The sequence below is a fragment of the Meles meles genome, chromosome 2 (assembly GCF_922984935.1).
Source record: "Meles meles chromosome 2, mMelMel3.1 paternal haplotype, whole genome shotgun sequence".
Classification (NCBI taxonomy): Eukaryota; Metazoa; Chordata; class Mammalia; order Carnivora; family Mustelidae; genus Meles; species Meles meles.
Window position 1 is genome coordinate 10,264,654 of NC_060067.1, and position 27,811 is coordinate 10,292,464.

A 27,811-nucleotide genomic window follows, 5' to 3' on the forward strand; every position below is an offset into this window, starting at 1 on the left:
AAGAAAAGAGAAAGGACCCAAATAAGTAAAATCATGAATAAAAGAGGAGAGATCACAACCAACACCAAAAATACAATTATAAGAACATATTATGAGAACTATACACCAGCAAATTTGACAATCTGGAAGAAATGGATGCATTCCTAGAGACCTATAAACTAACAAAACTAAGCCAGGAAGAATTAGAAAACCTAAACAGACCCATAACCAGTAAGGAGACTGAAGCAGTCATCAAAAATCTCCCAACAAACAAAAGCCCAGGGACAGATGGCTTCCCAGGGTAATTCTACCAAACAGTTAAAGAATTAACACCTATTCTCCTGAAACTGTTCCAAAAAATAGAAATAGAAGGAAATCTTCCAAACTCATTTCTTTTAAAAGATTTTATTTATTTATTTGTGAGAGATAGAGAGAGAGATCACAGGCAGTGTGCTAAGCAGAGGGAGAAGCAGGCTCCCTGCCGAGCAAGGAGCCCAATGTGGGACTGGATCCCAGGATGCTGGGATCATGACCTGAGCCGAAGGCAGACACTTAACCAACTGAGCCACCCAGGTGTCCCCCAAACTCATTTTATGAGGCCATCACTACCTTGATCCCCAAACCAGACAAAGACCCCCATCAAAAAGGAGAATTACAGACCAATATCCTTGGTGAACATGGATGCAAAAATTCTCAGCAAAATACTAGCCAATAAGATCCAACAGTACATTAAAAAAGATTATTCATTATGACCAAGTGGGATTTATTCCTGAGCTACAAGATTGGTTCAATATCTACAAATTAAAATCAATTGTATGTATTGTATGTATTGTAATGTATTGTATTACAAAATATATTGTAATATATTTATAATGTAATATATTTGTAATGTATTACAAAATATATTGTAATACAATACATTAATAAAAAAAGGACAAGAACCATATCATACTCCCAATAGATGCTGAAGAAGGGTTTGACAAAGTACAGCATCCTTTTTTTTTTTTTTTACTTGACTGACAGAGATCACAAGTAGACAGAGAAGCAGGCAAAGAGTGAGGAGGAAGCAGGCTCACTGCCAAGCAGAGAGCCCGATGCGGGGCTCGATCCCAGGACCTGGGATCATGACCTGAGCTGAAGACAGAGGCTTTAACCCACTGAGCCACCCAGGTGCCCCTACAGCATCCTTTCTTGATCAAAACTCTTCACAGTGTAGAGATAGAGGGTACATACCTCAATATCATCAAAGCCATCTATGAAAAACCCACAGCGAATATCAATCTCAATGGGGGAATACCAAGAGCTTTTCCCCTAAAGTCTTGAACACAGCAGGGATGTCCACTATCACCAGTGCTATTCAACCTAGTAATAGAAGTCTTAACCTCAGCAATCAGACAATAAAAAGGAATTAAAGACATCTGAAACAACAAAGAAGTCAAACTCTCACTCTTTGCAGATGATACAAAATGTTATGTGGAAAATCCAAAAGACTCCACTCCAAAACTGCTAGAACTCATATAGGAATTCAGTAAAGTGTCAGGATATAAAATCAATGCACAGAAATCAGTTGTATTTCCATATACCAACAGCAAGACAGAAGAAAGAAATTAAGGAGTCAATCCCATTTACATCTGCACCCAAAACCAGAAGATACCTAGAAATAAACCTAACCAATGAGGCAAAGAATCTGTCCTCAGAAAATTATGAAGGACTTATGAAAGAAATTGAGGAAGACACAAAGAAATGGAAAAATGTTCCATGCTCATGGACTAGAAGAACAAATATTGTGAAAATGTCTATGCTACCTAAAGCAATCTAAACATTTAATGCAATCTCTATCAAAATACCATCCATTTTTTCAAATAAATGGAACAAATAATCCTAAAATTTATATGGAACCAGAAAGGACCCCAAATAGCCAGAGGAATGTTTCAAAAGAAAACCAAAGTTGGTGGCATCAGAATTCCAGACTTCAAGCTCTCTTACAAAGCTGTAATCATCAAAACAGTATGGTACTGGCACAAAAACAGACACATAGATCAATGGAACAGAATAGAGAGCCCAGAAATAGACATTCAATTTTATGGTCAACTAATCTTTGATAAAGCAGGAAAGAATGTCCAATGGAAAAAAGACAGTCTCTTCAACAAATGGTGTTGGGAAAATTGGACAGCCACATGCAGAAAAGTGAAATCAGATCATTTCCTTATATCACACACAAAAAATGGACTCAAAATGGATGAAAGACCTCAATATGAGACAGGAATCAATCAAAAAACCTTGAGGAGAACACAGTAAGCAACCTCTTTGACCTCAGCCACAGCAACTCTTCCTAGAAACATCCCTAAATGCAAGGGCAGCAAGTGACTTCATCAAGATCAAAAGCTTTTGCACAGCAAAGGAAATCGTCAGCAAATCCAAAAGACAATAACAGATGGGAAAAGGTATTTGTAATGTAATTTGTAAATGACATATCAAGTAAAGGACTAGTATCCAAAATCTATAAAGAACTCATCAAACTCAGTACCCAAAGAACAAAGAATCCAATCAAGAAATGAGCAGAAGATGTGAACAAACATTTCTGCAAAGAAGACATCCAAATTGCCAACAGACATGAAAAAGTGCTCAACATCAGTCGGCATCAGGGAAATACAAATCAAACCACAGTGAGATACCACCTCACACCAGTCAGGATGGCTAAAATTAACCAGTCAGGAAATGATAAGTGTTGGCAAAGATGCAGAGAAAGGGGAACCTTCCTACACTGTTGGTGAGAATGCAAGTTGGTGCAGCCACTCTGGAAAACAGCATGTATGTGCCTCATAAGGTTGAAAATAGAGCTACCCTATGATCCAGCAATCACACTATTGGGTATTTACCATAAAAATACAAATGTAGTGAACCAAAGGGGCACATGCACCTGAATGTTTATAGCAGCAGTGTCTACAATAGTCAAACTATGGAAAGAACCTAGATGTCCATCAACAGATGAATAGATATACACACACGCACGCACACACACATACAATGGAATACTATGCAGCCATCAAAAAAAACCAAAATCTTGCCATTTGCAATGATGTGGATGGAACTAAAGGGTATTATGCTGAGCAAAATAAGTTAATCAGAGAAAGACAATTATCATATGATCTCTCTGACAGGAAGAATTTGAGAGACAGGGCAGGGGGTTGTGGGGATTAGGGAAGGGAATAATGAAACAATAGGGGATTGGGAGGGAGACAAAGCATAAGAGACTCTTAATCTCATGAAACAAACTGAGGGTTGTTGGGGGTGGGGGAGTAGGGATAGGGTGGCTGGGTTATGCACATTGAGGAGGGTATGTACTATGAGTGCTGTGAAATGTGTAAACCTGATGATTCATAGATCTGTACCCCTGAAGCAAATAATACATTATATTTTAATAAAAATTTTTAAAAAGAAATAAAATTATAATTTTTTATAAGATGGGAGAAATTCAAAATTTTTTGACCAATATTTCTTGTATAGGATACAAAAAGTACAAACTATAAGAGAAAATGCCAATAAATTGGAGTTTCATTGAAATCTAAAGCTTTTGCTCTTCAAAAGATACTGTTAAGAAAATTAAAAATGAAGTCTCCTCCTGGGAGAAAGTAGTTGTAAAACAAAAATCTGTCAAAGCTCTTACATCAAGAATGAACCTTTATAATTCAATAAAAAGAAGACAACCTAATTTAAAAGTGGATTAAAAAAAGGCATGCCATTGATAAATAAAGAATATGAAAAATTTTCATCATCATTAGTCATTAGGAAATTGCAAATAATACCACAATAGATGCCATTACACACCAATTAAAAATTCAAATATTAAAGAAGACTGACCACACCAAGTATTGGTGATGATATAGGGCAAATAAAACTCATACGCAGGTGGTGATTGGAATACTTGGCAATTTACCTTGCTTAAAAAGGTAAACATATGTTAACCTATGATCCAAAAGAAATGATGTGTTTACACAAGATTTATATGGAATTTATTGAAGTATCTTTGCTCCTAAGAGGTCAGTACTTGAAACAACCCAATTATCCAAGAACAGGTAAACAAATTATTTGTAGTATGTCCACACAATTGCTTACTACTTGACACTAAAAAATAAACAGCTAACATTGACATCAACATAGATGAATCAATCTCAAAATAATTATGCTGAGTAAAACACACATAATGTGTGATTCCATTTACATACAATTCTAGAAAATGCAAAGCAATCTATAGTTACAGAAAGCAAATCAGTGATAGCCTGGGAATCGGCAAAGCAACATTACTGGGAAACTTTTGGGGGTGATTGTTCTGCTCATTGTATTGATTGTAGTAATGATTTTTTACAAGGAGCTATAATGCTCATAGCACAAAATTTCTATAAAACCTGCAAAATACGTAATGTGCATTCTATACCTATATTATTACCCTAAGTGATTACTGGATTTGTTTCATAACAACATTTAGTATGTCACATGTTGTTTCACAATTTACACACTCATTTGCTTACTACTACATATGCCCATTAACCATAAAATCCAGCTTCCAGGAAAGTACCAGATTATGTTTGAAACCTTAAAATGCTCAGCATATTTTATAACACTTCTCAATTACTCGTACTGAATAAAATGGTCAATAGTGTGAAATGACATTTACCATTGGTAGGTTTGGACCTGTGAAAGTCACCCAAGAGAAAAATATTTAATTTATATCTAAAAACTACCAGTGAGAAAACAAGGTGAAATAATTAAAATTGTAAGTTGTGATCCTAAGCCAGCCTTTTCAAGCTTACTGTGGATAGCAATACAGACAATGGAGAACTAAAATATGCCCTATAAGTCAGTAAATAATAAAATACTCAGTTTATATAAATGACATATAAATACATAATGTGACTTGTTTAAAACTATGTATTTTATATTATCCATTAAAATTTTAGAATATTATGCTTATTCTACATACTTTTTAAAACAGTGTGTAAAATACTGGTGATAACATCATACATGGTTTTGAAGAGTACAGTATGCTAAATTATTTGGACACAAATTATGATGAGCTCTGGAAAATTATTAGATAACTCAAAAGTGAGTTCTAGTAAAGAAAAAAACTAATTTTACAAGTGGATGCAAACAATTTGAATAAATTTTGAATAAACAAAGCAATAATTCCCATGCCAATCTGATTTTATAGCGTATTTCAAATATATGAAATAAATCTCTACTAAGTATCATTAATAATTATTGGACTAATTCATTTTTATCTCTATAAGTTCATATATGCAAGTAGACAAAGAAGAAAGAGGAAATGACTTGTTTGGACACATATGGGTATTTGTAAATATTTCTTCAATGTGTCTCTTCTCCACTAAACAAAAAGATTCTCAGGGTGCCTGGGTGGCTCAGTGGGTTAAAGCCTCTGCCTTTGGCTCAGGTCATGATCTCGGGGTCCTGGGATCAAGCCCCACGTCGGGCTCTCTGCTCAGCAGGGAGCCTGCTTCCCCCTCTCTCTCTGCCTGCCTCTCTGCCTACTTGAGATCGCTGTCTGTCAAATAAATAAATAAAATCTTAAAAAAAAAAAGATTCTCAAAGGAGGTGTATCTATTTTATTAAGTACCATATTCCAACTCTAATCACAGTATCTAGCACATAATGGGTCCTTTATAAATATTAGTTGACAGAAATACAAAGTTTGTAAAATTTTAGAGCAGGTATGGTTGCCCACATTTTATAGTTTAAGACACAGGAGGATAGACAATTTAAATCACTTACCAGGAATTTTAGGGATACAATGTGACAGAACTGTGATATGTCTATCGGTGTTAAGCTCTAAGCTATTTCCATTATATACAATTGACCCTTGAACAACATAGGGGTTAGGGGCACTGATCTCCATGCAATCAAGAACCTGCATGTAACATCGGACTCCCCCACCTCTTAACAACTTATAGCCTACTCTTAACCAATAATAAACAAGTGATTAGCCCATATTCTGTATATTATCTGCATTATATACTGTATTCTTAAAATAAAGCTAGAGAAAAGAAAAAAATTTTTAAGATTTTATTTATTTATTTGACAGAGAGAGATCACAATTAGGCAGAGTGGCAGGCAGAGAGAGAGGGGGGGAAGCAGGGTCCCCGCTGAGCCAGGACCCTGGGATCATGACCTGAGCTGAAGACAGAGGCTTTAACCCACTGAGCCCCCCAGGCATCCCAAGAAAATGTTTTTAAGAAAATCATAAGGAAGGGGATGCCTGGATGGCTCAGTCACTTAAACTTTTGTCTTTGGCTCAGGTCATGATCCCAGGGTCCTGGGATCAAGCCCTATGTTGGGCTCCTGTTCAGTGGGAGCCTGCTTCTCCCTCTCCTCCCTGCTTGCGCTCTCTCTCTCTCACTATCTCTGTCACTATCTGTCTCTCTCTCAAATAAATAAAATCTTAAAAAATATCATAAAGAAGAAATACTTTTACAGCACCATAAAAAACATAAAATCCATGTATAAGCCGACCCATGTGTTCAAACCTGTGTTGCTCAAGGGTCAACTGTAATGGTATCTCTTCATTGTTAGAGTATCATTTGAAAAATGTAGTTAATAATACATATTTCCTAATTGCTTCCAAATTTGTAAAACATAACCAATTATAATACGCTGACATGGAGTAAGATTTTGAATGACCTTATAAATTAGAACAGAAGATTCACTTGATAATAGAGCTAAGTACATCGTGCAGTTCCATCTCTGATCCATTAAACCTGGTTCTGTTTGAGTTGTTTTGTTCAGGAAACACAATTAGAAGAAATGCTATTTTCATGTCCTTGTTAAATATTTCCTTTCCAAGAGATTAGGAGAAGGAAAGATGGTGTTATGGACTGAATGTTTGTGTTCTCCCCCAAATTCCTATTTTGAAGCCTTAATCCCCAATATGGTGATATTTGGAGCCATTGGGAGGTAATTAGGTTGAGATGAGGTCACGAGGGTGGGGCCCCCATGATGGGGTTTGTGTCCTTCTGTGAAGAGGAAGAAAGGCCAGAACATACGCACACACACCCTACCTTGTGAAGAAAATGTAGCAATAGACAAGCTAGAAAGAGGGCTGTCACCAGAAACCGAATCTTCTCGGACTTTGATCTTGGACTTCTCAGCCTCCAGAATTGTGAGAAAATAAATTTTTGTTGTATAAATTACACCATCTGTGGTATTTTCTTATGGCTCCTCAGGATAACTAATAAAGATGGGAAAGGGGAACTGTAGAAAAATTCATATTGTAAATACGTAATTATATACATTATATTATAAATATGTAATATGTAATGTGTAAATATGAATTATAAACCATATTCATAAACATGGTTTAGACAACCACATTTACAATTATACCCAAGTTCATATCTTAATAAACTGTGTTCATTTCTCACTGTTTTCCTCATCATGTTACTCTAATCTCACGATAGTCTCCATTTTTTTATTCTAATACATTGCTTACCATTTTCACCTGAGAATCCTACTGGTACCTCTTTGTGTTCAAAATGAGTATAGGAATACCCTATTTTCCTTTTACAGACGTGTCTGTTTTCTAGAACCCATGAAAGATTATTTTATTGTAGAAAAATGACCAACCTCTCTATATCCCCACTGAAGTTTTAAGAAGAGTAAATGGAATTACACTGTAACAAGATATGTTTAGGTAGAAAGAGGAAAATTCTTAAAGCAACAGATGATAAAGTTTGGAAGGGGAGTATTTATTTCCCATAAAAATGGAAATCTCTATAATTAGGATACATTAAGACTTTCAAATAATTTCATTGAAACCTACCTACAGGGTGAGGAGGACTGAACATGAGTATTTACTCATCCCAAATAAGTAGTGGTATGACACCTCTTGTCATTCGGGCTTAAAGACAATTTTTTATGAATTAATAAAATCTCATTTTCAGGAATATTTGATTTCTAATAAAAAGTTAATTTTTTTAAAACATTTTATTTATTTGAGAAACAGAATGAGAGAGAGCATGAGGGCAGAGGAGGGACAGGGGGAGAGGGAGAAGCAGACTCTCTGCTGAGCATGACCTGAGCAGAAGACAGATGCTTCACCAACTGAGCCACCCAGCTGACCCTAAAGAGTTAATTTTACAGAAAACCAGTTATTCTGTTAGTACTTTGGAAGTGCATTTTTTAAAACACTTCCGCATTTTCTCCACTTTTTCTCTTAATAAATAGGAAACCACACGATAAGTATGACATAGACTGCATGGGCAGCAGAGTAGAGACATTTGTTGTCACATCATTTCTTCTGGTTTTTCTCTTACCATACATTTTGGCAATTCATTCATGACTCACCAATTTATCCACAGCAAGCTTTAGTCTTTTATAGGTTTTAGTCTTATAGCCAAAAGAATTGTTTTTTTTTTTCCTTTGGCATCTATGAGACCTGACAGGATAATAAGAGCAATAATAACAGCATTAGTAACTAATATTTGTTTAGGAGTCCTATAATGCAGACACTAAGGACTATTTCATTTTATTATTACAATGGTTCCATTATCTAAGTTTATATGGCTAGTATGTGGAGGAGAAGGCATTTGTATTCAGGACTACTTTATTCAGAGCCTGCATGTTTAGCCACTTTGCTCAGTTTCTTCTTGAGTACCCATCAATTCCAGCATAAAAGCACCAAAGTCTGTGCTTTTGCAAAACCAGAAAAAATACCACCTGATACTGTATACAGAATAAAGACACAAACTTCTGGAAGTAAGACAAACCTCTCCAGCAGCAATGGATACCTCCCTACATCAGTTTAAATTTATATGTTTAAATTTATATATATTATGACCAGGTTCATTTCAGACTCAAATTTAAGTTTACTCCATTATTTTATAGATTAGGAAACCCATCTGGAATTCTTCAAGAACTGAAATTCTGGAAGATACCCCTATTATCATTTTATTTTCCATAAGAAGCATATAAATCAGACATATAATGAAAGTGTCTTCTTAACTGACTTCAAACCTAGACATGCAAATGTATGTAAATTATAGTTATATGCTCATAAGCATGTCCCAGTGCCTGCTCGGTTTACCATCCTTTTGAATATGCACACTCCTTTAATTTTTTTTGAATCCTTCAAAGACACACAACATTGGAGCATTAAATTTTAAATAAGGCAATTGGATAAATTTTGCATTCAACAGATGCACACTTAAGATATTAAAGTATTGCTCATTAACTAGTTCAACAGGCACCTTAATTAGATCATCTGAAACCACTTAGAATTTTCTTTTCTTGAACTACTTAAAATGACCTGAATATAAATCATTGAATTTTAATTTAAATGGGGAATTTTGGTGAAGATAATCTACAACATTGTGCAGACACCTTATCAGTAAGTTTTTGCTCATTTGCATATTACAGTTCTGGATGAAAAAGAAAAAAATATACTCATTGGTGGTTCAGATAGGAGGGCCTAAGGGCCAGAATTCATCAGGACTTTTCACATCCTAGAGGAAATCTTGCAAGTTGTCATTCATCAGAATTTCTACTTTAGGTGAACCTGTAACTTTGAACAGGTAAGACCTTTAGTTGGAACCCCATTAGAAAAAGGGGATTAGGGGCACCTGGGTGGCTCAGTGGGTTAAAGCCTCTGCCTTCGGCTCAGGTCATGATCTCAGGGTCCTGGGATCGAGACCTGCATCAGGCTCTCTGCTCAGCGGGGAGCCTGCTTCCCTTCCTCTCTCTCTCTGCCTGCCTCTCTGCCTACTTGTGATCTCTGTCAAATAAATAAAATCTTTTTAAAAAAATAAATAAATAAAAAAGAAAAAAGGGATTAAAGTTAATTTTCCCAAAGCCTCACTCCACCCTAAAATATCAGGCTGATAGAGCCATGAGAAACCCAGATTTAAAATCTCTTTAGGGACAAAGATAATTTTCCATTTTCTCCATAGGAATTCTGTCAAAGATAAAAATGGAAAGAAATCCTCAGTAACCAGAGGTTTACAGAGATAAAAATTCAAAAGTAGGTCTCCTAGAATAGTATTTCTCAATCTGTCTTCAACATTCCACAACTCCATTTTGGCCAGCAACTCTGTAACTAAGTAGATCAAGGTCTGTCCTTATGTTTTATTCATCATTTTTACCTAACCTGAAATTCATTCTCTGACTTCAATACCCCTAAAAGTATGCATCTGCTCCAGACCAGATTTATTCACATAATTTCCTTCATATGTATATATATATATATATATATAATTTCCTTCTAAACAAGTCATTTTTTCAGCCCAAGTTCAGAAACCTCACAAGTTTACATCTTTCTTCTCAAGCACTCAGGAATGAAACAAGGTATTTTATGGAGCATTAATATCACCACTTTTGAGGGTATAATAATCCCTAAATTTAGTACACAGCAGTTCTCTCCAATCAACTCAATTCAATTCATGTACCACTCTAAGGTTTCGGCTTAGGTCATAGGCTCAGGGTCATGAGATGGAGCCCCACAACTGGCTTCCTCCTCACTCAGCACGAAGTCTGTTTGTCCCTCCCATTCTGCCCCTCCTCACGTGCTCCCTCATTTTCTCAATTAAATAAATAAAATCTTAAAAAAAAAAAGACAAGAAAATTCAATCGGGGGGGTTTTATATTTCCACACCTTATATTAAGCCAAAAGAACATGGCTCTCATTAGTTTTGCATATTGTGTTTTAGTTTAAGATTATAGTTGAAGAAAGCACAACTGAAGAAAACTTTGAAACACAGATTTAGATAACAGAGATCCTGGAATTAGGACATATATCCAGGGAGTACTTAAATTTGTTCTAAGTTGCCAAGTAAAGTTCTGTTTCAGGGGACAGGAAAATATTATGGAGCATCTCCTTATAATATTTATATCTGAGATGAATATAAAATAGGTTTAATTTAGAAACTAATGATACATCTAGTATCTACTTGATTTTCTAAAATACACCTTAGAGGTAATAAAAACAAAACAGTAACTATTTTTTAAAGGATAAACTATGTATTCAACTCACCGATAGGACAGACTATTAGACATTTTTTAAAATACAGTGTGACAGGAGAGGAGTCAAGATGGCGGAGAAGTAGCAGGCTGAGACTACATCAGGTAGCAGGAGATCAGCTCATAAGCTTATCTAAACATTGCAAACACCTACAAATCCAACGGGAGATCGAAGAGAAGAAGAACAGCAATTCTAGAAACAGAAAATCAACCACTTTCTGAAAGGTAGGACTGGCGGAGAAGTGAATCTAAAACGACGGGAAGATAGACCGCGGGGGGAGGGGCCGGCTCCCGGCAAGCGGAGGAGGAACGGAGCACAAAATCAGGACTTTTAAAAGTCTGTTCCACTGAGGGACATTGCTCCAGAGGCTAAACCAGGGTGAAGCCCACGCGGGGTCAGCGTGGCCCCAGGTCCCGCAGGGTCACAGAAGGATCGGGGGTGTCGGAGTGTCAGAGAGCTCGCAGGTATTAGAACGGAGAAGCCGGCTGCAGAGACAGAGCCAAGGACTGAACTCTCAGCTCAGGGTTACCTTGAACTGGTCGCGGGCTGGGTGAGCTCCGAGCGCGGCTAGAGGCTGGGGATACGGGAGTGATTGGGTGCTGTCCTCTGGGGGCGCACTGAGGAGTGGGGCCCCAGGCTCTCGGCTCCTCTGGGCCGCAGACTAGGAGGCCGCCATTTTCATTCCCGTCCTCCGGAACTCTACGGAAAGCGTTCAGGGAACAGAAGCTCCCAAAGCTAACCCGAGCCGATACTTAGTCCGGCCGCCGGTAAGGGCGGTACAATCCCGCCTCGGGCAAAGACACTTGAGAGTCACTACAACAGGCCCCTCCCCCAAAAGATCAACAAAATATCCAGCCAGGACGAAGTTCATCTATCAAGGAAAGTAGGTTCAATTCCTAAGACAGCAGCGCAATTCCAGAGGAGGAGAAAGCAAAGCACGGAACTCAGGGCTTTCTCCCCATGATTCTTTAGTCTTGCGGCTACTTCAATTTTTTTTTCTTTTTTCAATTTTTTTTTCTTTTTTCTTTTTTCTTCTTCTGCTAAATTTTTTAAAACTTTTACCCTTTTCTTTTTTAACGTTTTTTGACTAGTTTATCTAAATATATATATTTTTTCTTTCTTTTTTATATTTTTTCTTTATTTGTTTTATTTTTTAAATTTTTTTCTTTTTTTTTCTGAACCTCTTTTTATCCCCTTTCTCCCCCCCACAATTTGGGGTCTCTTCTGATTTGGTTACAGTGCATTTTTCTGGGGTCTTTGCCACCCTTTTAGTATTTTATTTGCTCCTTCATATACTCTTATCTGGACAAAATGACAAGGCGGAAAAAATCACCACAAACAAAAGAACAAGAGACAGTATCGAAGGCTAGGGACCTAATCAACACAGACATTGGTAATATGTCAGATCAAGAGTTCAGAATGACGATTCTGAACATTCTAGCCAGGCTCGAAAAAGGCATGGAAGATATTGGAGAAACCCTCTCTGGAGATATTAAAGCCCTTTCTGGAGAAATTAAAGAACTAAAATCTAACCAAGTTGAAATCAAAAAAGCTATTAATGAGGTGCAATAAAAAATGGAGGCTCTCACTGCTAGGATAAATGAGGCAGAAGAAAGAATTAGTGATATAGAAGACCAAATGACAGAGAATAAAGAAGCCGAACAAAAGAGGGACAAACAGCTACTGGACCATGAGGGGAGAATTCGAGAGATAAGTGACACCATAAGACGAAACAACATTAGAATAATTGGGATTCCAGAAGAAGAAGAAACAGAGAGGGGAGCAGAAGGTCTATTGGAGAGAATCATTGGAGAGAATTTCCCTAATATGGCAAAGTGAACAAGCATCAAAATCCAGGAGATGCAGAGAACCCCCCTCAAAGTCAACAAGAATAGGTCCACACCCCGTCACCTAATAGTAAAATTTACAAGACTTAGTGACAAAGAGAAAATCCTGAAAGCAGCCCGAGAAAAGAAGTCTGTAACATACAATGGTAAAAATATTAGATTGGCGGCAGACTTATCCACAGAGACATGTCAGGCCAGGAAGAGCTGGCATGATATATTCAGAACACTAAACGAGACGAAACATGCAGCCAAGAATACTCTATCCAGCTAGGCTATCATTGAAAATAGAAGGAGAGATAAAAAGCTTCCAGGACAAACAAAAACTGAAAGAATTTGCAAACACCAAACCAGCTCTACAGGAAATATTGAAAGGGGTCCTCTAAGCAAAGAGAGAGCCTAAAACCAGTAGATCAGAAAGGTACAGAGACAATATACAGTAACAGTCACCTTACAGGCTAATAATGGCAATAAATTCATATCTCTCAATAGTTACCCTGAATGTTAATGGGCTAAATGCCCCAATCAAAAGACACAGGGTATCAGATTGGATAAAAAAACAAAACCCATCAGTATGTTGCCTACAAGAAACTCATTTTAGACGCGAAGACACCTCCAGATTGAAAGTGAGGGGGTGGAAAACAATTTACCATGCTAATGGGCATCAGAAGAAAGCTGGGGTGGCAATCCTTCTATCAGATCAATTAGATTTTAAGCCAAAGACTATAATAAGAGATGAGGAAGGACACTATATCCTACTCAAAGGGTCTGTCCAACAAGAAGATCTAACAATTTTAAATATCTATGCCCCTAACGTGGGAGCAGCCAACTATATCAACCAATTAATAACAAAAGCAAAGAAACACATCAATAATAATACAATAATAGTAGGGGACTTGAACACTCCCCTCACTGAAATGGACAGATCATCCAAGCAAAAGATCAACAAGGAAATAAAGGCCTTAAATGACACACTGGACCAGATGGACATCACAGATATATTCAGAACATTTCATCCCAAGGCAACAGAATACACATTCTTCTCTAGTGCACATGGAACCTTCTCCAGAATAGATCACATCCTGGGTCACAAATCAGGTCTCAACCGGTATCAAAAGATTAGGATCATTCCCTGCATATTTTCAGACCACAATGTTCTGAAGCTAGAACTCAATCACAAGAGGAAAGCTGGAAAGAACCCAAATACATGAAGACTAAACAGCATCCTTCTAAAGAATGAATGGGTCAACCAGGAAATTAAAGAAGAATTGAAAAAAATCATGGAAACAAATGACAATGAAAACACAACGGTTCAAAATCTGTGGGACACAGCAAAGGCAGTCCTGAGAGGAAAATATATAGTGGTACAAGCCTTTTTCAAGAAACAAGAAAGGTCTCAAGTACACAACCTAACCCTACACCTAAAGTAACTGGAGAAAGAACAAGAAAGAAACCATAAACCCAGCAGGAGAAGAGAAATCATAAAGATCAGAGCAGAAATCAATGAAATAGAAACCAAAAAAAAACAATAGAAAAAATCAATGAAACTAGGAGCTGGTTCTTTGAAAGAATCAATAAGATTGATAAACCCCTGGCCAGACTCATCAAAAAGAAAAGAGAAAGGACCCAAATCAATAAAATCATGAATGAAAGAGGAGAGATCACAACTAACACCAAAGAAATACAGACAATTATAAGAACATACTATGAGCAACTCTACGCCAACAAATTGGACAATCTGGAAGAAATGGATGCATTCCTATAGACATATAAACTACCACAACTGAACCAGGAAGAAATAGAAAACCTGAACAGGCCCATAACCAGTAAGGAGATTGAAACAGTCATCAAAAATCTCCAAACAAACAAAAGCCCAGGGCCAGACGGCTTCCCAGGGGAATTCTACCAAACATTTAAAGAAGAACTAATTCCTATTCTCCTGAAACTGTTCCAAAAAATAGAAATGGAAGGAAAACTTCCAAACTCATTTTATGAGGCCAGCATCACCTTGATCCCCAAACCAGACAAGGATCCCACCAAAAAAGAGAACTACAGACCAATATCCTTGATGAACACAGACGCAAAAATTCTCGCCAAAATACTAGCCAATAGGATTCAACAGTACGTTAAAAGGATTATTCACCATGATCAAGTGGGATTTATTCCAGGGCTGCAGGGTTGGTTCAACATCCGCAAATCAATCAATGTGATAGAACACATTAATAAAAGAAAGAACAAGAACCATATGATACTCTCAATAGATGCTGAAAAAGCATTTGACAAAGTACAGCATCCCTTCCTGATCAAAACTCTTCAAAGTGTGGGGATAGAGGGCACATACCTCAATATTATCAAAGCCATCTATGAAAAACCCACCGCAAATATCATTCTCAATAGAGAAAAAATGAAAGCTTTTCCGCTAAGGTCAGGAACACGGCAGGGATGTCCATTATCACCACTGCTATTCAACATAGTACTAGAAGTCCTAGCCTCAGCAATCAGACAACAAAAAGAAATTAAAGGAATCCAAATTGGTAAAGAACAAGTCAAACTATCACTCTTTGCAGATGATATGATACTATATGTGGAAAACCCAAAAGACTCCACTCCAAAACTGCTAGAACTTGTACAGGAATTCAGTAATGTGTCAGGATATAAAATCAATGCACAGGAATCAGTTGCATTTCTGTACACCAACAACAAGACTGAAGAAAGAGAAATTAAGGAGTCAATCCCATTTACAATTGTACCCAAAGCTATAAGATACCTAGGAATAAACCTAACCAAAGAGGCTAAGAATCTATACACAGAAAATTATAAAGCACTCATGAAAGAAATTGAGGAAGACACAAAGAAATGGGAAAATATTCCATGCTCCTGGATTGGAAGAATAAATATTGTGAAAATGTCCATCCTACCTAAAGCAATCTACACATTTAATGCAATCCCTATCAAAATACCATCCATTTTTTTCAAAGAAATGGAACAAATAATCCTCAAATTTATATGGAACCAGAAAAGACCTCGAATAGCCAAAGGAATATTGAAAAACAAAGCCAAAGTTGGTGGCATCACAATTCCGGACTTCAAGCTCTATTACAAAGCTGTCATCATCAAGACAGCATGGTACTGGCACAAAAACACATAGATCAGTGGAACAGAATAGAGAGCCCAGAAATCGACCCTCAACTCTATGGTCAACTAATCTTCGACAAAGCAGGAAAGAATGTCCAATGGAAAAAAGACAGCCTCTTCAATAAATGGTGCTGGGAAAATTGGATGGCCACATGCAGAAAAATGAAATTGGACCACTTCCTTACACCACATATGAAAATAGACTCCAAATGGATGAAGGACCTCAATGTGAGAAAGGAATCCATCAAAATCCTTGAGGAGAATGCAGGCAGCAACCTCTTCGACCTCAGCTATAGCAACATCTTCCTAGGAACAACGGCAAAGGCAAGGGAAGCAAGGGCAAAAATGAACTATTGGGATTTCATCAAGATCAAAAGCTTTTGCACAGCAAAGGAAACAGTCAACAAAACCAAAAGACAACTGACAGAATGGGAGAAGATATTTGCAAACGACATATCAGATAAAGGGCTAGTATCCAAAATCTATAAGGAACTTAGCAAACTCCCAAACACCCAAAGAACAAGCAATCCAATCAAGAAATGGGCAGAGGACATGAACAGACATTTCTGCAAAGAAGACATCCAGATGGTCAACAGACACATGAAAAAGTGCTCCAAGTCACTCGGCATCAGGGAAATACAAATCAAAACCACAATGAGATATCACCTCACACCAGTCAGAATGGCTAAAATGAACAAGTCAGGAAATGACAGATGCTGGCGAGGATGCGGAGAAAGGGGAACCCTCCTCCACTGTTGGTGGGAATGCAAGCTGGTGCAACCACTCTGGAAAACAGCATGGAGGTTCCTCAAAATGTTGAAAATAGAACTACCCTATGACCCAGCAATTGCACTACTGGGTATTTACCCTAAAGATAGAAACATAGTGATCCGAAGGGGCACGTGTACCCGAATGTTTGTAGCAGCAATGTCTACAATAGTCAAACTATGGAAAGAACCTAGATGTCCATCAACAGATGAATGGATAAAGAAGATGTGGTATATATACACAATGGAATACTATGCAGCCATCAAAAGAAATGAAATCTTGCCATTTGCGACGACGTGGATGGAACTAGAACGTATCATGCTTAGTGAAATAAGTCAATCGGAGAAAGACAACTATCATATGATCTCCCTGATATGAGGACATGGAGAAGCAACATGGGGGGTTAGGGGAATAGGAGAAGAATAAATGAAACAAGATGGGATTGGGAGGGAGACAAACCATAAATGACTCTTAATCTCACAAAACAAACTGGGGGTTGCTTGGGGGAGGTGGGATTGGGAGAGGGGGAGGGGGCTATGGACATTGGGGAGGGTATGTGCTATCGTGAGTGCTATTAAGTGTGTAAACCTGGCTATTCACAGACCTGTACCCCTGGGGATAAAAATACATTTTATGTTTATTAAAAAAAAAAAATTTGGAAGAGGAGGCGAACCATAAGAGACTATGGACTCTGAAAAACAACCTGAGGGTTTTGAAGGGTCAGGGGTGGGAGGTTGGGGGAACAGGTGGTGGGTAATATGGAGGGCACGTTTTGCATGGAGCACTGGGTGTTGTGCAAAAACAATGAATACTGTTACGCGGAAAAAATAAATAAAATGGAAAAAAAATACAGTGTGACAATTAATACCCTATTTAACTTAACAGTTTTTAAAAGAGCCATGAATGATTGAATCTATCATGCTTTTTCTTCTAAGAAAAGATAAAATGGGTCGCTATCATATTATTTTCTCTACCCTACAAGAAATCTCATCCAGTATCTTGGAATAAAAATGTGCCTTTTTTTTAAACAATATAATTTTTAATGCTTCTGTCCTTAGAAATAACAACAAAAGTTACACTGAAGAGGAAATGGTCTTTATGAAGAATACATTCTAAACTGATTACATCACCACAATACCTGGTGAATAAAGTTATTTTCCAAGCCACATAATTTAAAAAGAGCAAAAGGGAAATTAAGATGAATACCTTTCTAGATGAATCAGGCTTATGAATTTAGAACTAAAAGAAAAGGAAAAGGATTATCTCTTTTTCAAATATTCTAGATTTAAGAGAATTTCTATTTTATATAGTCTACATTTTTCTATAACTTTTCATAATTCCCCCTATTAATTCAAGAACTCAGCATCCCAAATAATAAAACATATTATTGTTTGGTTCTCCTGCATATGTTTGAATTGATTATAGTTGTAAAGAACTATGAGGAGGAAATGGTTTAGGTCACCAAGGGAGGACAAGCTCTCCAACATGATACAGGGACACTTGGGTTATGAAAACATTATCTCAGCAATCTGAGTTTCCACTGAAAATTTTTAATTTTATGTTTTTAATTTGAGATAATCCAGAAAGTATAAGGGACATATTATGAATCAATTAGGTGACCTACAGACTGCTGAATATCATAATGTCTGGGTTTGTTTTTATTATTGAGGTAATGCCTCAATAATACTTAATACTTAATAATACTTAATAATAAGTATTCTTAATAATAATAATAATTAATTCTCTCAAGCTGATGACAAAAGAACAAAGGAGATTTAACACATAAAAGATGTATTTCCTCCCACATCCTAAATGAGTGTTAATTGATCTCCACAGTAATTTGAAAAAAAAAAGGAAAAAATGGGAGAATTAAGATATTTGCTAGGCACAAATTAGAATTGGCATGCTGAACACAAGATAAAATAGCAAGCAGAGATTTAATTTCAGCTAAGAATCATGGATCACATCAAATATATATTGTTGCCTTTGTTTTTATAGATTTAATTTCTAAATTTCTAAATTTATTTTGATTAAATTATTTTTTTTCCGTTTTATTTATTTTTTTCAGCGTAACAGTATTCATTCTTTTTGCACAACACCCAGTGCTCCATGCAAAACGTGCCCTCCATATTACCCACCACCTGTTCCCCCAACCTCCCACCCCTGACCCTTCAAAATATAGAGAATTTTAATTAGTTCTATATTTGTACATATTTTAAAAAGTTAAAATGAAAATAACCCCTTGTTATGTTTTCAATAGGCCTTAATATTTTTTAAGTAAGTGAATAAAGTTAGTTGTGAGGATTTTTGGACTTTTTTTCTTGTTTTAGAGAGGTTCATTCATGAGTCAAGCTTGAAAAACACCATCTTCTCATGCAAAACACAGTATTTTAATGTTTATCTTATAACCATAAGGTGAATTTTCTTCTCTAAGCACGTAATGCATAAAAATTAAGTAACACTCAATTATAAGTTAATGTATGGTACTTTGTGATGCATCAAAATGTATAGGAAACCTTGTCTTGATATTTTTTCTATGCACTTCAGAAGAGCAGCATATTGTGTGAATATAATTTAGCTAATATTTTGTTTATTTCAGGTCTCACATTTAGGCCTTTAATCCATTTTGAGTGTATTTTTGTGTATGGTGTAAGAAAATGTTCCAGAAAGTACAACATTGGGAATACAGTCAATATCGTAATAACACTGTATGGTGACAGAGAACTACACTTAATGGTGGCAAGCACTGCACAATGTATAAAGTTGTTGAAAAACTGTAGGGTACACCTGAAACCAATAGAACACTGTATATTTACTGTACTTTATAAGAATTTTAAAATTTATTGAATGCTTACTATATGCTAGGTCAGTGGAAATTCAACAGTAAAAATATGTAATTGCTCTATTTTCAACAGGACACACATGTAAGCTGAAATGTATGAGAATTTGTTGAGGAATGCTATGATCAGAGTAACTAGAAATCTTATACTCAGGTATCTAAGATCAGGATAACAACTGGAAGCTCATGTATAAGTGCCCCCACATGAGCTTTGATGGGTCACCAAAACTTCTTATAAAAGGTGACATCCTGGGGCGCCTGGGTGGCTCAGTGGTTTAAGTCTCTGCCTTCGGCTCAGGTCATGATCTCAGGATCCTGGGATCAAGCCCCACATCGGGCTCTCTGCTCAGTGGGGAGACTGTTTCTCCCTCTCTCTCTGCCTGCCTCTCTGCCTACTTGTGACCTCTCTCTCTGTCAAATAAATAAATAAAATATTAAAAAAAAGGTGACATCCTAATTAATTTCTTAAGCATATAATTTTCTTAAGCATATATATTTCTTATGCCAGACAAAAGAAGCTTAAATTGAATGCATGCATTCAAAAGGACTCCTAAGAAAGTAGACTTCACAGAGATTTAATATGAAATGATTATATACTTTCTAAATATAAACATAATCATTTTTTTGCATTCTGAAATACATTTGACCATTATAACCTCAAATATTGCATCTTAACCTATTTTTTCCATCTGTACTTTATACTAGATATTTGTTGGTTTTTCTCATTCTATCACCTCTATCTCATAACTTCTCTTTCATATTTCCTTTTTTGAGAGAGCACAAGAGTGTGGGAGGAGGGGCAAAGGGAGAGGGAGAGCAAGAATCTCAAGCAGACTCCCCACTGAGCTCAGAGCCTATGAGGCTTGACCTAACAACCCTGAGCTCATGACCTGAGCTGAAATCAAGAGTCAGATGCTTAAACCACTAAGTCACCCAGGAAACTCCTCTTTCATATTTCTCATCATTCTATAGATTTATGTGACATATGTAATTGGTTTAGATTTATACTCCAATACATCAGGTTTATCTTTGGCTATATCTAATTTGTTATCCAATCTGTCCACTATATGTGGATATTTTTTTCAATACAGTTTTTTATTCCTGAGAGTAGATTTAGCTTTATTGAATAAACTATTTTCAAAACATATTCTTTATTTATGGTTTTCATGAGTAGTTATTTTAATAAATTTAAATATAATTATTACCTCTGCACGACTGATCTATCATCTTCAAGTCTTGTGGGAGGGGAAACTTATTTTATCTGCTGTATATGCTCTATTGTTGATTATTTTTTCATATTTGATTTATAATTTTTTAATTTTAAATTCTTTCAGTTAAAATGCCTATTTTTGTGAGTCCTATTATCTTGAGTTGTGACAAATATTCCTACAGGGCAAGTCTGTGTTTACTTTTATTCATATCACTGTGAAAGTCCATAATGTCAATTATATTGAGACCTTAATGTTTCCTTGGAGGTAGGAAAAAATATTAAAAGTTGCCTACAAAGAAATGAGACACATGACAATATCACATTCTTCTCACAAGCATTTTATGTCAGAATACAAGGGAACATTGTCTGTAAAATTCTGATGGGAAACTAGCATAATATTCTGTGCATGAAAACAAAATAAAAATATACAAAGACTCAAAGTTTACCACCAGTCTCACCCTTCTGAAGAATGTCCTTGAAAATAGAATTCCATAAAAATACATAAAGAAAAAAATACGTAGGCTAAAAAAAAAACATGAAACCAGGAATTCTCACTAAAAAAAAAAACAAAACAAAAAACAAAACAAAACAAAACAAAAAAACCAGACTAAGAATTTTGTAATTCTAGAAAGCTATGTCCAAACTAGAACTGAAATTTGATGGGGTCCAAAAAAGTTTCCAAACAAAAGGATGGGACATAGTTGAAATAATAGTTATTATTGGTAAAGTGAGGAATAGTATTATTAATATAGAAAAGAAGTATATATTTCCTGTCATCAAGAGAAAGAGCCAATAAGAAATGCCAAGGAAGAGAAGTGAAGGAAGTAAGGCAAAGCTGAAGAGAAGGAAAGCATTTGCGAATTACCAGAGGGACCTAAGCAAGAGAAGATGATGGCCTCAACAAGAAAGTGGAATAAATACCATGGTTATAAAGAGAAAATTTGAGAAATATTCAGGATACAATATCAAAAATTCCTATTGACTGACTGAACTCAGGGGATATGAAGGAGTGACACGGAAGGAGTTAAGGATGGTCCAGTTTTCCATTTTAAACAACTAGAGATGACGGGTGCCTGGGTGGCTCAGTCTGTTAAGCATCTGCTTTCCCCTCAGTTCATTATCCTGGGGATTCCAGTGTAGAGCCCCACACTGGGCTCTCTGCTCACTGGGAGCCTGCTTCTCTCTCCCTCTGCTCCACCCCACCCTGCTCATGTGCTCTCTCAAATAAATAAATATTTTAAAAATTAAAAAATAAACAACCAGAGATGAAAGCTTCATTTATTGACATCAAAAATATCAAAAGAGGGTGCCTGGGTGACTCGGTTGGTGGGCGGCTGCCTTTGGCTCGGGTCAAGATCCCAGAGTGCCAGGGTTGAGTCCCCACATGGGGCTCCCGGCTCCATGGGGAGTCTGCTTCTCCCTCTGACCTTCTCCTCTCTCATGCTCTCTCTCGCTGTTTCTCTCTCAAATAAAATAAATAAGATCTTTAAATATATATAAAAAGAGGAATATATTTGAAGGAAAAAATATAAAGCTGAGATCTGTTGGCACACTAGTGATCTTTAAAGCCATGGTAAGCATCTTTCATTGCCCCATCATCCATTGCTTAAGTCAAAAATAACATTCCACAAAGTAAACCTGGGGAGTGGAAAAGTCACCTGCATCTGAGATTTTACAATGAGTGATCAATGCTCTGTATTTTAGTCCAAAGAAGAGAATAAGTTGGTGTATGTATTAGTATTTCTTCTCTATGATGAGAATTTTTTTAAAGATTATACTACCTCCTTTGTTGTGGCTACCAGAAGAAATAAATTTAATTTTCACATATAACATTTTGTTATCATTTTAATCCTGCTTCTATAGGAGAGCCTGTTTTTATACATAAATTTCAAAAACCCAATGGCACTTTTTGTAAGAAATGGGTATATATAAAAAGCTTAAACTGTTGGTAGCAAAGGAGAGCAGCATAAAAAAATCCATTGTCCCAATATGCAAACACTTTTATTCATACAGAAAGATGAATTTCTATTCATTCAGAAAGATGAACTGTTGCTCTAACACAACAATTCATATTCTGACAAAGAAAGCATCTCATCTCTCTTGTTCTTAATCTATTGTTATGAAAGTGCCACTCAGAGATGCATATGGTCATTAGAGAGGGGGCAAAATAGAAAACAAAGATCTTAAGCTTAATAAAAAATTTGCTCATTGTCTCCTCATTTGCTCATATGCTCCTGATAGAAGTTTTGGCTGACCGTCCAAGCTGTATATATAAATACAGTTTGGGTAACTGTACGTGGCCCACCCTGACTCCACTGGCTCTTTGTCTTGTCCTGTCCAGATGAACACTAGACATGCCTGAAGACTGTCCTGTAAATGGGAGGCTTATTTCTTTCAGATCTATCAAAGGACTTTGCTGGATATCTTTCCACACTGGAAGAAGTAAGATCAGTTCTAGAATATTTTCTATTTATAGATCACTTTGCTTTCATACTGATCCATTCAATGTATCAACTCAAACTTTAGGGCCTGTGTCTCTACAGCAAGGAATTTGAGGTCAGGGCCACTGATTTGGATCCCGTGTTGGCCACTTGCTGACTCTGAAATTTAAAGAAATTAAGTTGAGCCCTCTGAAAGCAAGTTTCCTATACCATACAATACAAGGCAGCAATCATAGCATTTCTGGCCTAATTTGAATTAACTCTCAAGCTCAAACCTCTGTTCTTAAATCAGTACCAGGGTAGCTAGGAACTATAATTTTATTGATTGATCTTTTTTTGTCTTTACCAAGGTAGGGTCTGATACATTTATTTATTTGTTGTAAATCACCGTGCACTGCCCTCATTTACCTCCCTACCTCTATCATAAGTGTATTTTTATTAAAATTAAACTTTTTCTTTAGTGGATTTCAGCTTTGAGGCTAAATGATTTTAAATGAACCATCTCAAATTATGCATAATCATGTTTTTCTTATAGCTTCACTTCTAGAATGCATTTTGGAAAGCTTATGTAAGAGCAATCTAATATTTTGGCCTTTACTTGTCAGTGTTCAATGTCCATATTCTATAGTGTAACATAATAAATTAGTAAGATTAATTTCTTGTTGGCCTACATAGTGTCTCTAAATTCAATTCAAAAAAGAACATCGAGGGCATTTAGAGCAATCAAGTAAGTGCTAAAACGATGTAAGATTTCATGGTGAATATACTGTATAACTTTTATGAGATTTGTACTTGTATGTAAATGTAGTGTTTATAAAGCCCCAGTACTTAATTGAAGTTGATATTTGCATAATTTAAGAGCGCGTGCACACATACACACGCACAAACACACACACACAGAGTATATTTATATATACACATAAATAAAGTCCTCACAACAATCTTGTTCAGTTTATCATAAGTAAACTTAAAAAATAGAAGTTTCAAGAGTCCAATTTTGCAGCAAACACATGGAGAAGCCAGGATCTAACCTCAGGCACTGTATTTTCAATTTTAATGCTATTTCTAATGTAATTTATAAACTGCTTTTAACTCATGCTATTCTTAAATATAAATTTTATATTATTATTTTGATTTTAAGTCTAAGAGACTATAATTCAAATAAGCTAAACTACCAGCAGAAGTCACACATTTACTTCCCACATAGAAGCCAGACAGAAGCTTAGACTTTCCAAATTTCCAAATAAGAGCTTACTTTCCCTGAGAAAAATACAAAAGGTATTTTTTGCAATTGTTTTGAAACAAAGGTACCTTCTTTATGTGACTATCCTCAAGTAGTTTAGGAGATTGACATTCATATTCAATAATGCCCCAGGATAGTTAGGTCTTTCAATTCTACATTGTCAACCAATTGCCCATTTCTATTGTGGCTTCACTTTCGTTTTATGAGCTGAATAAAGACAGAAATCTTACAGAATATGCTGGGAATAGAAATCTCTGAACACAAAAAAATCAAAACAAAAACAGAAAAAATACAAAACACAAAAATAAATTATCACAAACACTAAACAAAAAGATCTTTACTTTTCTTATTTTCTTATAATCTCTATACCTTACTGTAGATTTATTACCACATTACAAGTTTTTAAAAGTCAGCAAGAGCAAGACATAATTAATTGCTTAAGTTGCTGGCTATATGCAAATTAAAATCCAGGCACTAACACATAAATTTTTTCTTAAAGTATGGCTGATGCTTTTTACAGAAACAACAAACAACTCAAGAGAGCTATTCCTGACTCTTCAGGTTTGTTTGCTTTTAAGATTTTATTTATTTGTTAGACAGAGAGAGAGAAAGCATAAGCAGGAGAAGGAGCAGGCAGAGGGAGAGGGAGAGCCAGGCTCCCCGTTGCACAAGGAGCCAATGCAGGGCTCTATCATCTACACTTTTAAGTACCGAAATGGCCTTTTCCCTAAGAGTTTTAGCTACCTTCTAAACATGATCATCTTTAATACTGGATAAACACCATCTATTTCTTTCATTCTCAGGAACTAAATTTTATTGTGTCAGAAGGTCTTATGCCCTTTTATATAATATGGGAAATTTCGTTCTAAAATTCAGTAGTAAAAGAAATGGAACAAATCTCCTATTTCCCTCCCCGTCTCCCCAATCTTCTCCTCCCAATTAATGTCTCTTAGCCATACAAACCAAGGTAGACTTACAGGCCATGTGTTTGCAATGATTAGGATATCCATACATACTTCCAACATCCAGTCAACCAGCAGAACAACAATTAAACTGGATAAAATTAAAATTCACCTTATCAAGCTATGTGGTATAAAAGAACAACTGATCCAGAGCTAGAAAACTAGAATTCTAGCTCTGGCTTTGTATCTCCATTCCCATGTTCTAAGCCTACTATACCTTCTCTTGTCTATTAACAGACTAAGAGGTCCATTCTTTTTAGTTGAAGACTGTCTTTTTCATTGTGCTGGTTATTGAAAAATGTTATTTCTTCTGCCTAATCCTGCTCACTGCTAAGTTAAATATAAGATAAGGGGGCTTACAAGCACAGTGCCTTATTATAGTTGTGTTTCATTTGGCTTCTTTTATAAAGCATTTGTTTTTCTTTTAATTTCTTTAGGATTTCTGTCATTTGAAATCTTCTAAAGTTGGAGGGTTTTTATGGCACATTCTATTACAGCTTATATTTGATATTATATCTCACGAAACATGGTTTCATAAAGATACCCTTTAAAAACTAAATAAGATGTAATTGGATGTTTTTTTTTTTGTTTTCTTAAAGATTTTATTTATTTATTTGACAGACAGAGATCACAAGTAGGCAGAGAGGCAGGCAGAGAGAGAGGAAGGGAGAGAGGAAGGGAAGCAGGCTCCCCGCGGAGCAGAGAGCTTGATGTGGGGCTCGATGTGGGGTTCGATCCCAGGACCCTGGGATCATGACCTGAGCCAAAGACAGAGGCTTTAACCCACTGAGCCACCCAGGTGCCTCACATAATTGGATGTTTTTACCTATAGTAAAATATATATATATATATAGTGTGTGTGAAATTGAGAAGGATAAAAAAGTGGAATTGGAATTTATGTTACAATGAATAGAAAAAACATTTCAACACATCCTTGTCAAGATATCCTCACAAATACAGGGCTGAGTCTATAAATCCATTTTCTTTTTTAAGGCAAAGGTAAATGAGAGTTCAAACATGAGTGGAAATTGAGACAACCTTGACCCAACTCTCCTAGACAAGTATAATTAGTTGATTTAAAACATAGGGTGATTTTGTCACCAATCCGTGCAGTAAACAGTTTTCTCTTCATAAGGTCATAAAAAGATCTTCCTGTTTCTTGATGGTAGCACTTTCTTTTCCTTTGAGATACTGAAGGGTCTTATAGAAACTGTCAATACAGGGGTGCCTTGGTGGCTCAGTTGCTTAAGTATCTGCCTACAGCTCAGGTCATGATCCCAGGGTCCTGGGATGGAGCCTCACATCTGGCTCTCTGCTCAGCAGGGACCCTGCTTCTCCTTCTCCCTCTCCCTCTCCCTAAGGCTCCTCCTGCTTGTGCTCTCTCTTTCTCTGTCAAATACACAACCACAAACCAGCTAATCTTGATGGACAAAGAACCCTATTCTGTTAAGTAGAGAGATAATGAATGATAATCAAGGCCGATTGTCTGGCTCTTTGCAAAGTCTATGGGAACAAGTCACTGATTTCAATGTTTGTCCTATAATTACTGGCTGTTTTTGCTTCAGAGACTGCGTTTTACCTAGACAACTCAAGGATAAAAAAAAAAAAAATTAATGAGTGAATCATATTATAAGTAATCCAGTCAGGAGAAATGAGCAAGACAAATCTGTTTTTAATTTAGGCCCATAGCCAAAATTCTAACAGAGGAAGGTTCACAAATGTGATTCAAAGACATTAGCAATTAGTTATGATGTTGATAGTTCCACAGGCAAAGAACTCATGTGTTCAGTGTGCCTTTCTTTGGAACCGACCTTTTCGTAGATTGCCAGAAAAATCTCACTAACTTAAATGAATTGAATGCTTTCAAATAGGGATCAAAATTAAACCGAGACCCGAACAAAATTCAACCAACACATTTATGGGTGAAGCCTTTTGATAGCCAAGTAATCATGTAGAAAACTCATAGTAAAATTTAGGGAGTTCCTTCTTATTTAAAGTTTATAAAAAAGATTCTTCCCTTCATTTCCTGTTAATATGAAATTTTATGATCAGGGCAATAGAATCCAAAATAATTCCTTCTGTGGAAAGAGAAGTAAAATACCTAAGAATATGCCAAACCTCTTGCTCTAATCAAAACAAAATGGTTAATTGTGAAGAATATTCTCCAATCTAAGGGCAGACACATAAATCACATGACCTAGACAGGTACTTGAGAGGAAATTTGTCAAAAATAAATAAATAAATAAATAAATAAATAAATAAACAGAGAAATGAGAATAGGAGAAGATTTATCTTGATTATTTGGGGCCAAAAATTTTAAAAAATACAGTGATAGTTCAGTCACTCTGACAATTTTGACTTGTCCCT